Source organism: Cibotium barometz, chromosome 7, assembly GCF_041138505.1.
Source record: "Cibotium barometz isolate CiBa-2024 chromosome 7, ASM4113850v1, whole genome shotgun sequence".
Lineage (NCBI taxonomy): Eukaryota > Viridiplantae > Streptophyta > Polypodiopsida > Cyatheales > Cibotiaceae > Cibotium > Cibotium barometz.
Window position 1 is genome coordinate 11,527,176 of NC_141052.1, and position 14,853 is coordinate 11,542,028.

At 42.8% G+C, this 14,853-nt stretch overlaps 1 non-coding gene across 1 annotated transcript; it reads left to right on the forward strand.

Moving 5' to 3' along the window:
- The first annotated feature begins 13,423 nt into the window (after window positions 1-13,423).
- Window positions 13,424-13,497, forward strand: TRNAR-UCG (transfer RNA arginine (anticodon UCG)). The gene has a single exon. It is a non-coding gene; the product is annotated as a tRNA-Arg (tRNA).
- The last annotated feature ends 1,356 nt before the right edge of the window (window positions 13,498-14,853 follow it).

A 14,853-nucleotide genomic window follows, 5' to 3' on the forward strand; every position in this document is an offset into this window, starting at 1 on the left:
GAGACTGAATTAAATATCTAGGGTTTATAGAGTTTATAGTGTCAAGAGATGATATATCAACTGCTCTCGCCAAGGTGCAAGCTGTTATCGACTAACTTGCCTATTGTGGTCGCCAAATCATCTTTGTTGATTGGATAAGTACTTGCTTGGTTGGTGTGGTTTGGGCAAACTGTTGTGGGTTTTGTCGTGGGAGCCAAATGATGGAGTTGCCATCATGGAAGCCTTGGGTTTCTAAGAGATGTTTTGGCACCCATCGCGCCGAAGGTCGGTGGTTGTTGAGGCTTCTTGGTTGTTGTTCGATGAGGCGTTGATCTAGGAGTAGGTTAGCACGTTGGTAGGCAACCAGCATTGTTGACTATGCTGTGCTTGGGGTTGCCTAACTTCCGGCTATGGTGCCTTTTATCGCAGCGTCCTGGGGAGTTGTTGTGGTGGATGAGCACAGACGGCATTCTTGGGTAGCCAAAGGTGAGTGTTGCCTTCATAGTAGACTTGTGCTCGTAATAACAGCTAGTCTAGGACTATCCAACATTGAAGCTTTGACTTAGGGTTGGTTTTTGTTGGCTTAGTTGGCTTCTTGCACTTGGGTGGTAGAGATGGCCATTTGGGAATCTAGGGTTCTGTGTAGCCATAGTAGAACCCCTGAGTGGCAAGAAGATTATTGGGCACCCACCATTGATTATCATGATAAATGTAAGAAGTTGGGGTGCTTGCTGTGTCGGTGGTCGAGGATGCAGAGTTTAGGAGGATTGTCGACGATGAAGCTTGATTATCATTGTTGGAGGTTGTTGACAATGCCCTTTCTGGCTTTGGTGACGCATTGGTGGGTGTGGTCACAGACTGACGAGGATGGGGCATGAGGGGGAAGGGCAGTCGAGGGTGAGGGTGTGTGGATGATTTCCTCTTGGGGACATAGGAGAGTTGTGGCCTTTTTGTCATTGATTTCTATGGTGCCCATTTCTCTGCGCCAATTGATTTGGCAGTGAGTGGCATCAATCCACTCTTTGCTAATGATAATCCGGCCTTGGAGTGCTCCTGCATCTATTACATGAAATCTGCACTTCAGTTGGTTATTTCCAATAGAAATTTTAGGAATGAATACCCAACACTTTGTTTCTCTCCAATTTCCCTCTCGATAGAATGGCAAGACAGTGGTTTGAAGTAACAGACTAGTCAGGCAATGTCGTGGGAGGCGAGTAGCCACCCGCCAGAGCTTCTGGATTTGAACACCATCTCTAGAGTGGCCATGGGGACACTCAGAGCATTGCTCCACTTTTGAACTCCACACACTCTACTACATAAATCTCTCTCTCTCTCTAGTGCATAGCATGTTTATTAAAACAAAGAACACTCTATAGAGAGTAACACAGAATGGTAACATTGCTCTTTGTTTACTAGATTACTTTCGGAATCATAGTAGGATCATTACTAGAGAAACTACTCGACACAGAGACTACTAATTCCTAAGGACTATGACCATGTTTAACTTCTCACTACTGGCTCTTAGCTCTTAGCTGTGAGCTATTACCAGCATACAACCTCGTGCAACGTCCTTGAAGTAGTGATCAGCCACCCTTTTAAGCTTTGTCTTCTTGATCTTGGCAATGGCTATTCTGGTGGTTACGGCCCACCACCTTCACACGTGTAGTATCGAGGTGGTGCTCACGACGTGGGAAGTGGTTCGACTTTGCACTCTGTCGCCACTGAGCCCACTGGGTGCAACACTTGGCATGCCTGTGCTGGAGCATCTTCTCCTGAACCTATTCCCTTGACAAATTTATCTTTAAACCTTATGAACATTTTTGGAGGAGTATAGTCCAAAATGTATACATTATCTGAGTAAGTAGCATGCTTTTGCATCCTCTTCAGCCTTGTTGCATGCTCTTCTGAGCACATGTTTTGTCAGTCTGGCTGCGGAGTCTGCAGGTCAAAAACTCTCATCACCGATGGGGTCTGCCTTAGACTTTCCTTTTCTACCATGGGGATAGGCCTCCACTCAACTGATGTGGCTTCTTTGTATTCTGTCGAATGTTCTGGAAGTGAGCTTTGTGTCTTTTCCGCATCTGGATCTTCGGTATCCCACTTTCACACATCGGTGCTGGTGGTTGGTGGTTGCATCCTTTGTGGCAGCATCTTCCTTCTCTCTGGAGACTGAGAGAACAAGTATTAAGAGCATGGATGCTCCAGAGGAAGGGTTTTCCTGGTTAGTATAGACCTTATTCTGTCTTTGTTTTGAAAGTATGTTGGCAGTTCTTTGTTAGCCTTCAACAATTGACATGGGAGCCCTCAAAGAAGGGGTTATCTGTGTTGGCCCATGGGGCTACTGAACTGTTTGTTAGCCTGTCTTTCAGGCACACATTTTCTTTGTTTAGAGCTTTGTTGGCATCGTGCAACTTCCAAACCTCCACCAGCAACTCTCCGCGCTCTCTTTCCTTAGCACACTGGCCGCATCTTCGGGTTGTCCTCCATGGCTAATTCCACATCATCCTTCACCGCTGCAAGTTCTGCTTGTAGCCTGGCGGCCTCTTCTTTTGCTTCACGCAGCTCCAGTACCCAATGTAGTTTGGTCTTTTGGGTCTTCCATGCCCTTTTTGCCACTCAACACGCCTCCTCTATTTGCTTTTGGAGTGCCGTCTTGTACTCTGTCCAATATCCGGGCCTTTCTCTTCTGATTTAGCCTCATTCTCCATATAGTATTGCATCTGTAATTCTAACGCATTCAATTCATTGATTGTGTCAATTTCAAACTTGGTGCTCCTCTCGAGCTTTTCTTTGTATTCCTCTACCTGTGTCTTGGCCTTGTCTCTTTCCTCCATGGCTTCTCTCAAGATCTCTGCATACTCTTGGTGGTTGGGAAGGTGTGGTGTCTTGCAATTCCTGGTGTAATTCTTGATTTCTTTTTGCTAGCTTTTTAGCCTCCTTCTCCCAGTTAGATGCCTTTCTTCAAAGCTACCACACCAGGTTCTAGTCCTTGTCTTTTGCTTGCTTGTCCTTTCCGGAAGTGTTTGGTTTGGGGGACCCCTGGCGCCTACAAGCTCAGGCTATTGCTGTTTCTGTTGTTGTTTTGTTGCTATTGCTACTGTTGATGCTGCTCTGTGATTGATTAGGTACTTTTCCATCAACCCTTTCATCACCTTGTTCATGAAATGGGTGCACACCACTAACTATTTCCATCAACCCTTTCATCACCTTGTTCATGAAATGGGTGCGCACCACTAACTATTTCCAACCGGCAATCCATGTATAACAATAATTTCCTTGAAGAGAAACTTCACCACCTCTTCCGCGGAATCGCTCTTCACATCTTTAGCTTCCGCGGAATTGCTCTTCACATCTTTAGCTTTCGGCCATTTGGTGAAATAATCAGTTGCCCCACCACAATGATGTATTCACACTTGTTGCCTTTTGTGGGCAGCTCGATTGGTCCAACAAAATCCAATCCCCACTTCATGAATGGAAATAGCGACAGTATGGGCAAGATGGGCAATCTATCAGAATCACCAGGTTGACCCATCCGCTGAACATACGTCACATTGCTTTGCTTAGTTGTTGGCATCCCTCATGGCTATTGGCCACCATAGGCTTGCTTGCAAAATTTTTTGGGTTGTGATTTCTCTGCCCATATGTCCTCTGGTAATGCCACAGTGTGCTTCTCTTAATATACTGCTTGCTTCTCATGGTTCGGGACACACCTGCGTAGGATCTGGTCTATGCCTCTTTTGTAGAGCTACCTTGCAATCATAGTGAAGTTTTTGCTCCTTAAAGCAATCCTTTTCTTTTTCTGTCAGTTGTGTAACCTTCCGGAGAAAGTTCCATCCTCTAGAAATTGCATCATATCATAATACCAATTTTCTCCCACTTCTACAGCTACTACTGTGTATAGGTTGGTATTTGGGAGTTGGTCATCCACCCATCTAGAGTAGGTTCTCCAAAATCCAGTCTAGACAGAAAGTATGCCACCATATTTTCTTTGTCGGCGGGCGTGGCGTGTGCTGGATGGTGAACTCAAACTCTTGCCAGTAGAAGCATCCACCTTGCCATCTTCCCCACCAAAAAGGCCATGTTCACCAGATAAATTAGGGCTTAATGGTCCACGTGGAAAATAAACTTGTTTCTCAAGAGGTAGTGTCAAAACTTGTTCACAGCATAAATCATTAATAGAGCTTCCCGCTCTGTTGTGTTGTAGTTCCTTTCTGCCCTTGTAAGGGGGCTTTGTTGGCATAATGAATGGGTTGCATATACCCCTCTTGCTTCTCCTGCATCAGTGCACTACCCACCACCACTGCTTTGTAAGTATCTACATACACATGGAACATTTCATTCCAGTCACTCAGGGGTGGTTATTATTGGTGTAGTTGACACCATGCTCTTTAGCCATTGGAATGCCTTTTGACACTGTGGACTCTATTCATACTTTGCATCTTTCTTGGTAAGTGCATACAATGGGTTAGCCACATGTGCTAAATATTTTAAAAATCTAGCATGCCACTTAACCTTACCAACCAAGGAGAAGACATCCTGGATATGGCCTCCGCTTCAGTAGGATCTATGGCCAATCCTTGGGCTGACACAATGTGTCCTAACAGTGTTCCTGATCTCACTGCAAATGCACACTTGGCTGGATTTAGCTTAAGCCTTGTATCTTTGCATCTCTGTACACATAGCCTCAAATGATAGATGTGTTTTGCCTTATCTGAAGTCATCTACAAAAGCTTTCATGAAGTATGTGAGGTAATCATAGAAGAGATCTTGTACCATTCTTTGAAAAGTAGCAGGTTCATTTTTCAAGCCGAACATCATGACAATCGCCCGAAGACACCCCATTCAGTGGATGAAGTCTATTGTCTCCTTGTCTTCTGGCACCATTTTTACCTGGTTGTACCCACTAAATCCATCCACAAATGAGTACATTTCCTTTCCAGCTACCTCATCCAACAAAGAGTTCGTAGCCCAATTCAGAGCGTGATACTTTGAAGGCCGAGTGGACCTGTAACAATTGTGGCGAGAAAGACCACTATTGGAGGAAATGTCCTAAGTGGAGTACCGAGAAGAATGTCGATTCTTCATTTGCAGAGCTACCAAGAATCTAGCTTTTGTGCACTTGGAGATTATGGACACAGATACTTCATCTTCTTCGAGTAGGGAGGCAATCGGTTTCACTGCAAGGGATTATCAGGAGTGGATTCTCGATAGTGGTGCTTCGAGGCACATGACTCCTTCTCGAGAGTTATTATAGGATCTTAAACGACAGTTAGGTTGCATTTTCATTGGCAATAATTCCACTTTACCGATTCATAGTGAGGGCACGATGGAGATTATTCCTGATAGCAAAGGGGGGAAGCATTCCTCTTGTGTTCTTTATGTCCTAGCATTTGGTTTTAATCTTTTGTCAGTGCACGAGGTTTGTGAGACTAGCTTGATGAGCATTCTATAGCTCTACGGGACAAAGAAATAGGCCAGGTTGTATGGGAAGTTGAAGTGGAGAATGATATCTATACAAACTCTCAGTACTCTCTTCTTTGACAGGCACTTAGATTGGTGATTTGTGGCACTTCTGTTTTGACCACTTGAATGTGGATGCAAGCTTTTCGAGACCAGATGGTGGATGGCTTGCCAGATGTTGGTAGCAGGCAAGGACATTGTAGTTCTTGCATTCGTGGTAAGTAGCATAGGGAATCTTTTTCGAAGCAGGCTATTAGGAAGGCTTCGAAACCTTTGGAGTTGGTACACACTGACTTGTGTGGACCATCCTTGGGATATTCTTTGTACTTTATGTTGCTTGTTGATGATTGTAGCAGATTTACATGGGTTTATTTCCTTTCCTAGAAGGACCAAGCTTTTTTTCGGTTCAAGGAGTGGCATGTTATGGTGGAGAAGGAGTCTGGATTATTGCAAGTGAAGACTCTTCGGGATGACAAAAAGGAGGACAATTCTCTTCAAATGCTTTTGTGTAGTTTTGTGCGGAATGTGGCATCAAGCAGGAGCTAGCCAATATAGATTCGCCTTCGGATAATGGAGTGGTTGAGCGAAAGAACTGGACTATGGTGGAGATGGCAAGGATGATGCTAGAGCATCGTGATCTTCCTCATCCACTTTGGGGAGAGGCTGTGGCTACGGTTGTCCCTCCTCAACCGATCTCCGATGACTTCAATACCAAAGATGACTCCATTTGAGACTTATTCTGGTAGGAAACTAGATGTCTCCCATTTTCGTGTGTTTGGGAGTGATGCCTATGTTCACATTCCAAAGAAGTAGAGGGGGAAGCTCGACTCAAAGTCCTAGAAGTTTGTATTTGTGGGATAGAACTCTCTTTCCAAAGGCTACAGGTTATATGACCTGGAGGAACGAGGTTGTTGTCAGTAGAGATGTTGTCTTTGATGAGCATGTTCCAGCTTCCACTATGGAGGAGCCACCACTTCTTGGAGAACCAGATGAGTTTGAGGATGATTCCCAGTCTATTATTCTAGCTAGACGGCCTCTGAGGTTGAGCTCGAGGCTGGAGATGAGCCCCAGTAGTAGCAGAAGGCTCCGCGTTCTGTTAAGCTTTTGCTTGATTTCAGGTAGCACTCATTCTTTCATTTCACCCCAAGATGGTTGTGCAAGTTAGTAATCGACTAAAAGTAGGGTAAACTAATGAAATTGGCTAGTGGGAAAGTAATTTTCACATGCCATGAGATAGATGTAATTCATTTCGCCTTAGATGGAAACCTAACCAAATATAAGTTTAAAGTCTTGCCCTTAGGTGTGTACGATGAGATGCTTGGTATAGATTGGCTCACACAAAACTAGGTTGATCTTTCATTGTCACCAAAGGGACTATTTCCTTCATGGATCTACACAGAACTAGGTTGATCATTCATTGTCACCAAAGGGACTATTTCCTTCATGGATCTACACAGGAACAAGGTGCAAGGGATTGGAGTAATTGGAGGTCACATCTTGTAACTTGTAAGGCATCTAAGTTATTAAAGAACTTAGGAAAAGTAATAAATTTATGTTATTAAGCTCAATCCTACAAGCTGAGTTAGATACAAAGTAACCTGAATGGTTAAGTGAGTATGCTAGCATATTTCTTAAAGATTATGTTGAAATGCTCCGACTCCTGAGGTTGATCATGAGATAGAATTAATCCCTTAAGCCCAACCAACTATGAAAAGAGCTCATAAGATGGTCGTTTCAGGAGCAATTAGAAGATTTCTCCGATGAAGACTTCCCTTTTTCCTTATTGTTGTTGTTGTTTACGGCCTTTCAAGCTAGCCAGTCAAGGCCTCAGAACCTCCGCCTTGAGGAGGGTTCGTAAAACATTCTTCCTGGTCCAAGACCATAGGCACAAGATCCTCCCATGTGATGGTGCTGAGCCTGCCTGCACTAGTGATCAAAGAGGCGTAAAAAGCTGAATACTGAGAGGTCAGATGAGACAACAAAGTGATGGCCATGTCCTCTGAAGATATCTCCTTCCTAGCCTAAAGAACCTCCTGCTGATGATTAATCATCTGTGGTGTGCATTAAGGAAGATGAAAGAATGCACACAGGCATTGACACGACCCACAACTGTGCCTGAGCCTCCCATTCTTTTGGAGTAGAGGGTAAAAGCTCCCCACCCTCTAACTCGGGCCGTGGAACACCAACAACAATGAAATCAGCCAAGTCATAAGACTCCAAGACAGACTCCATCATTACCTTCTAGATGCCGTATTTGGTCCAAGAAGAGGCTGCACTTGCTTCTCCCTACTTCTTCATGTCCTGTACTCCCGATCAAGCTCCAATCACAGCACCAACAACCAACAGTCCCGCAAGCTCTCTAAGCTTTTCAAGAAACCAACAGTCCCGAAAGCTCTCCAATATCTCCAAGGTCTTGAAGCCACCTGGGGCTCTGATACCATGTCGGAATACGCAGCGGATATGAGACAGAAAACTGAGAGCACATGCAGCAGGACTCCACGTTGAAGAAGAGCACACACAGGAGAGAAACACCAGCCTGAATCTGAACACAGAATTGAGTGGTGTAGAAGAGAAAACACAAATGCACAGGAGAGACGTGTGAGAACTCTACTATATACACATAAATCCAACACAACCTGGAGCGGCGGGGGACCAAGGGTGGTATTTATACCACCCTCCTATGCTATAGTCAACCAAGCAAAAATAGCCGACAGCCAACAAATCATGTCCACGATTGGAGAAATCCAGTCGGCCAGCTCATAAATAGTCGGCCAACAAAAAGACATGAAGTCAGCTAGATCAGAGGGAGTTGGCCAGCACAAGACTTCCCCACAACCAGAGAAAAATAGAGAAAATATGGAAAAATGGGAAAAAGACGAGAAAAGGCTCTGGGCGGGCACACCCACAACAAAGGCCCTCACTGTATAGACAGGAGTATAGACAGGAGATGATTGCTAACAAGTGTGTGGGTCAAAAAGTGGTAGGCAACATGGGAGCTTGCTATCCCCCAAAGAGCTAAAGTTTTTTATGGAGGGTAATATTGGGTGCTTTTCCCCTAGGTTTCAAGAAGCTAGCACAAAGAGGTATAGCTTTAGGAAGGTGTCTTAGATGTAGAACCAAGAAGGAAGATCCTTGGCACACTTTTTTTGAGGCTATCTAGTTATAGGAGGTATGTGTTGTAGCATGAGTTGGTGGGCCATGGATTCACTAGAGTGTACTCTCACTTGGTCTCACTAGCTACTTAGCAAAGGAGATAGCTCATATTTAATAATTCATACAATGCTATGAGAGTGTCAAGCTGAGGCTACACTCAGTAGGTGACTTCTGCTCACTGTCTTGTTCACTTTAGTTCACTATCAGTTCACCATTAGTAGTAAGGTGCATACAAAACATGATTTTATAATGATCAAGGATGAATAGCTCGTTACCAATAGTAGATGCGTCGTGTGATCAAGGTTTCAACTTTGCCGATGTAATCAGTTAGGTGTGACCAAAAATTCTACAGCTTCCTGTTAGCTAAATCGCAATGTGATTAAGGGAGGAGCACAGATATGCATTATGTCTGAGATTCTTATACATAAGTGAGGGATAAAGATCCATGAGATTCCCTACATCAAGGCAAAGATGGTGAACAATAGCAAGGTTAAATGTCTAGGTGTGATCAGACAAGCAGATGTCTAGGTGTGATCAGACAAGTAGATGTCTAGGTGTTATCAGACAAGTAGAAGTGGATGTGTGTGGAATCAAAAGAAAAGTGGATTTCTATGTTGTGACCATGGGGGATGGCTAGGCACTTATTTTAGGTAGACCTTGGCTACATGGAGTGGGAGATATACAAGATTAGTTAAAAGATCATCTTATTTTGAAAAAAGATGAGCATAGGGTTGTGTATGACTTAAAGGATCAAGTGTAGTATAGTGAGTTGGGTGAGGATGAGACAAAAGAAAAGTACGATTATGAGTCAGGGTCATCAGGAGAAAGTGAGTGGTATGTAGAAAGTGAAGAAGAAACAAATTTAGAGGTCATGGGAGTAAGATTGGAGAAACATTATTATTGGTGAAGCAAGTATTGGGAATTTGGTCATGTAAGTCCGACAATTTGAAACAACTTGTCAGAAGAGTTAAAACCTTGTTTAACTCATTTGAAGAAGTTAAATTGGTACATATTCCAAGAGCTGAAAATCAAGCAGTTGATTCATTAGCCAAGCAATCAATGGAGCATGGTACTAAAGATGTATGTGTTCTGTCCAAAATTTCTCTTCAAGAGCCTAAATATCAAGGCATGGAAAAGCTTTGGGACATTGTTATGTATTTGTAATATGGTGAGTATCCAATTGGTTGCTCAAAAATGGAGAGATACAGGTTGGACAAAGAAGCCCTGTCTTATGTATGGTTGGGAGACATGTTATATCAAAAGAGTTCAAATTTGATTATGAGAATGGTGCCCAATAATGCTGAAATTCCCAAAATTCTCAAGGGTGTGCATGATTATGTATGTGTTGGTCATTTTGCTCATGATCTCACAGTGAAGAAAATTATGCAAATTGGATATATTTGGCCTAGTATGCATGTCGATGTGCAGCATTGGTGTAGATCTTGCCATACTTGTCAAGTTATAGGAGAGAGAAGACTTACATATGGACTAAGAAAACCTATTACAGCTATGGGGCCTTTTGAGAAATGGGTCATAGATGCTATAGGGCCATTACCTCTAGGACTTAGAATAAAAAAGTATACATTTTGCTTGGAGTGGATTACATGACTAGATGGGCTAATGCTATGTCTACTACCAGAATCACATGTAAAGCTGTCCATAGGTTTATCTACACTTATATTTGTTGCAGGTTTGGTGCCCCTTTAGAAATTGTATCTGACAGTGGTCCTGGATTTGTTGGAGAAGAGTTGGATGATGAAGCATTGAAAACTCTCAATATTAGACATAGACATGTGACTCCTTATTATCCTCAAAGCAATGCGCTAGTAGAGAAAGTTAACGGTATTGTACGCAAACTTATTACTAAATTGGTTGAGGGCAATCCAAAGCATTGGGATAAGGCATTAGATATTTCACTTTGGGCTTACAAATGTACCTACAAATAGATTACTGGATTTAATCCATTCTAGCTAGTGTATGGGTAGGACGCTTTACACGATGTGGAGTTGGATGTATCTAGTATGTGGTACCTCAAGAAGATTGGTGTTGTGCCTAGAGAAGAGGTAGCAGAGACATGATGCTTAGCTTGGTTGATTTACAACTGAAGATCCAATATGCCATGAGTCAGACAGAGGCCTTGCAAACAACAGAGGAAGAAGAAGTTTGATGAGTTGTTATCAAAAGGTAAAGACATTAAAGAAGGGACATTGGTGCTCAAGTGTAATAACAAGTTGAATAATAAACATGATGTGGAATTTCAATAGAAGTGGGAAGGTCCATTAAGGGTTCACACTGTGTTCTCTTCAAGTTATTATAACTTGGAAGACTTGGATGGTACTTTGCACAAAAGAGAAGTCAATGGTTGGAGGCTTAAATCCTACTTCTAGAGATTGTGGCCAGCCAATTGGGATTCAAATGATACTAGTAATCTAGATGGTTTGCTGCTAGGATTGTTTGTGGATGCAATTGAAACATCATCAAGTTGAGATGGTACATGAATGTACCATCTTTTAGGGGGGTGTCTATCTATGATGTAGTTTTTTTGGATATCAAGATCTTCTTCTCAATAGTGTAGAAGATAGTGGTAGAGCTACTTGATGTGATCTCTTTAGATGTGCTTGCATTCAATAATGTCTTTGCATGTGTGGTACCTAGAGGCATAGGCTAGATAGATCTCTAGTAGTCCTTTTTTTCAATATGTACTTGAATGTAATTTGGAGAGTGAGTTGGTCCCCACGGTGTGTGGGTCAAAAAGTGGTAGGCAACATGGGAGCTTGCTATCCCTCAAAAAGCCAAAGTTTTTGATGGAGGGTAATGTTGGATGCTTTGCCCCTAGGTTTCAAGAAGCTAGCACAAAGAGGTATAGCTTTAGGCAGGTGTCTCATATGTAGAACCAAGAAGGAAGATCCTTGGCATGCTTTTTCTGAGGCTATCTAGTTATAGGAGGTATGTGTTGTAGCATGAGTAGGTGGGCCATGGATTCACTAGAGTGTACTCTCACTTGGTCTCACTAGCTACTTAGCAAAGGCAATAGGCCTAATTGATGCAAGTGGAATTCTTATTGATATGCTTAGGTTTCCTTGTTTAGAGGAGAGTTGGAATTCTGGAAATGCTATTCTTTTTTATGGTAGTCTCATTCAAGATCTCTTCAAGGTTGTGTGTGAAGCTAATGTGGAAATTATGGTGTAGATTAATGGTTGTTGGTCTTGTGCTTCCTTCTCATTGTTATTGCAAAGTATGAAAATATTTAATCTTGTAGTAATTTTTGATGTGTTCCTCCTTGTGTACAGATTTGGGAAGCTCTTGTGGTGGAGAAAGCCATAGTTTATTGATGGTTATTAATGGTACAATTCAAAGGGAGAGATGGGTATAATTGGAAAGACCTCTAGAGGCCTACAATAGTATAAGGAGGATCAATTCATGTGGCATCCTGATCTCTTGAAGTTGTTAACAATCAATTGGGTTTGAAATTGTCTTGGGAGTGTTGAAGTTGAGCTTAAATGTCTTCAAAGAGAGAGATGGGTATAATTGGAAAGACCTCTAGAGGCCTACAGTAGTATAAGGAGGATCAATTCATGTGGCATCCTGATCTCTTGAAGTTGTTAACAATCAATTGGGTTTGAAATTGTCTTGGGAGTGTTGAAGTTAAGCTTAAATGTCTTCTATGTTATTAGGGCCCCTATGGCTACTACTAGAGCACGCTTCAACGGCTTAGGAAGTTGGTTTTGGTGAATTGTATAGAACAATCTATCAATTGGGAGGACTAGTCATCTCAGTGGGATGCCCCACGGTTTCTTATTACGGAGGGAAGCTTTGGGGGTAAGTGTATACAATCAGGTTTATTGATTGTGGGCTGTGAGGAGACTCGAGTCTCTTAAACGGTTGGTCTGAGCGGGATGATGTATGGCATAGTTATGTGCAGGTAGATGATGTCTTCTGATGTTACATAAAACCATTTTCCACCCCCCTCCCCCCCGAGAGAGAGAGAGAGAGAGAGAGAGAGAGAGAGAGAGAGAGAGAGAGAGAGAAGAAAGATTCATTGATTGACCAATGAAGTGGTGTCTTTATGGGGTGAGAGGTTACCTTAGGAATGCCCCTTTGCCTCCTGAAAATACAATCTCACCGGCTTTTTTTGTCGGCGAGGAGGCGAATGGAAAAGAAGGTGGAGTACCTGACGAGACGAACTGGTAAGTCCTACGAATCTGGGGAAGTGCATGAATAGTGACCACTTTTTTGTAAGAGGATAGCTAGGGGAATCCCATACAAATCGGGTGGCTGGAGTTCGAGACTAGCCGCATGGGAAAAGTGACTTGGAACAAATACGAATGAGTGACGAAAGCTTAAGTAGGATCTTAAAAAGGTCCAAGTCTGGATGAAGGTAATGACCCAAAAAAGAAAGAAAAAAGAAAAAAAAAAGAGTAAGTGTGGTGCAGCTTGCAAGCTTTTGCCTCTTCCTAATGTGGACGTTTTTAATTGAGGTTGTGTCGTGCATGCACAGAGAGGAGAACGTACATGGGGGATGCTTCGAGATCTCTCTTGTGCCACGACGACTTGAAGCGTTTACCCATGGTGGTGGTTTAACATACTATATGTTTTAATATATGAAGCTACAAGGCATATGGCCAGCTGGAACTGTGTGTATCAAAGCTGAAATGACGCTTGTTTGTGCTAATCACAGTAGCTCGCTCCGTCGGGAATGCGTCCTCTGCTGTAGAGAGAAGCAAAGCAGAATGTACGAATTCGCCCTCTTCTTTGAGCACCAGTTCTCGCATAGTATTTTTTTAATAACACAATGGGTCTTGTGGACGATGCAATTGTCAAGCAACAACTTGACCGCGTAGCGCAGTGGATTAGCGCGTTGGACTTCGGATCCAAAGGTCGTGGGTTCGAATCCCATCGTGGTCGATGTTTATCGCTTCTTCGGTCTTCTGAATTCCAGATCTTAAATTTTGTATTGTTGGGTGGTCCCTCGCACTCAAGGTCAAGAAATCTCCTCGAACTTTTTAAACTCAAAAGAGCACGTTCAAATTTTGCTACGGCTTGAATAAATCCGATTGAACAAATCTGATTGGGAGGCTGCAAAAGTAGATTTGTATGCCTTTGGGAACTTTGGGGCTTAATATCCCTACTTCACATCAATACACGGTTTGCCCCAATAGTTTTAGTTGAAACGTTTCTGTGGAGCGTCTCTCCCTTTGGGGTTCAAGTTTATGTCTAACAATGAGGCTCTCTGTGCCATACCTTTGGGGATGTTCTACCTTGATCTGCGTAGATGGGCTTTGAAAGTGTTTGACTTAGGGTCTCCTAGTCCCGCTCGCTTATTAGCAAAGCTTTGGGTCCTGATGGTTTTTTTTTTGGAATGGCTAGATTTGTATGCCTTTGGGAAGGAGGTATGGATTGTTGATCTTCGATTGATGGGCCTTCAAGTAATTTTCCATCTCTTTATGCATATAGAAAGCCCAATCCTCCTCCTTTTCCTCATAAGCTTTTGCGATCCTGTTTAAACCCACTCTGTTGTCCCTATCTACAGGCTTTATTTGCATCAGGAGGGACATCGCTCTGCATGCCTTCTCTCTAGCTTCATCTCTGATATTGTCATATTCTACCTTGATCTGCGTAGATGGGCTTTGAAAGTGTTTGACTTAGGGTCTCCTAGTCCCGCTCACTTATTAGCAAAGCTTTGGGTCTTGATGATTTTTTTATTTTTTATTTTTAGAATGGCTAGATTGCCTTTGGGAACTATGGGGCTTAATATCCCTAGTTCACATCAATAAACGGTTTGCCCCGATAGTTTTAGTGCCTTGCCTGGTAGACTATGATTGAATAGTTGTAGAGGGAGATTTTATTATCCAGTCTTAAAAGAAGATTGCTCCGCAGGGTAGAATATGTGCAATAGGTTGTCAAAAGCCTCTATTCTATTGCCTCACAACAACTGGACTGAAATTAATGCATTTTTCTGACAATATGCTAGATCTACTGATAGAAGATTGGTAGAGCATAGTCAAGAAAGAAGATCTATAGATAGGGTGGAAAGTCGTCATATGGATCTGCTGATCAAACCCATCAAATTACTAGAAGGGTGGCATGTTGAAGCCGATGGAACTTTTACTTAGGATAATGAACTTTGGCTTCGAGCACCCTATCATTGGTGGATTACTCAATGTACATATTCTACAAAGATGTATTCAAATTGCAAAGAAATTCATCCAGATGCCCAAGTGGTGGAAATTCATTATCGAAATCTGCAAAACCGTTGGGGTA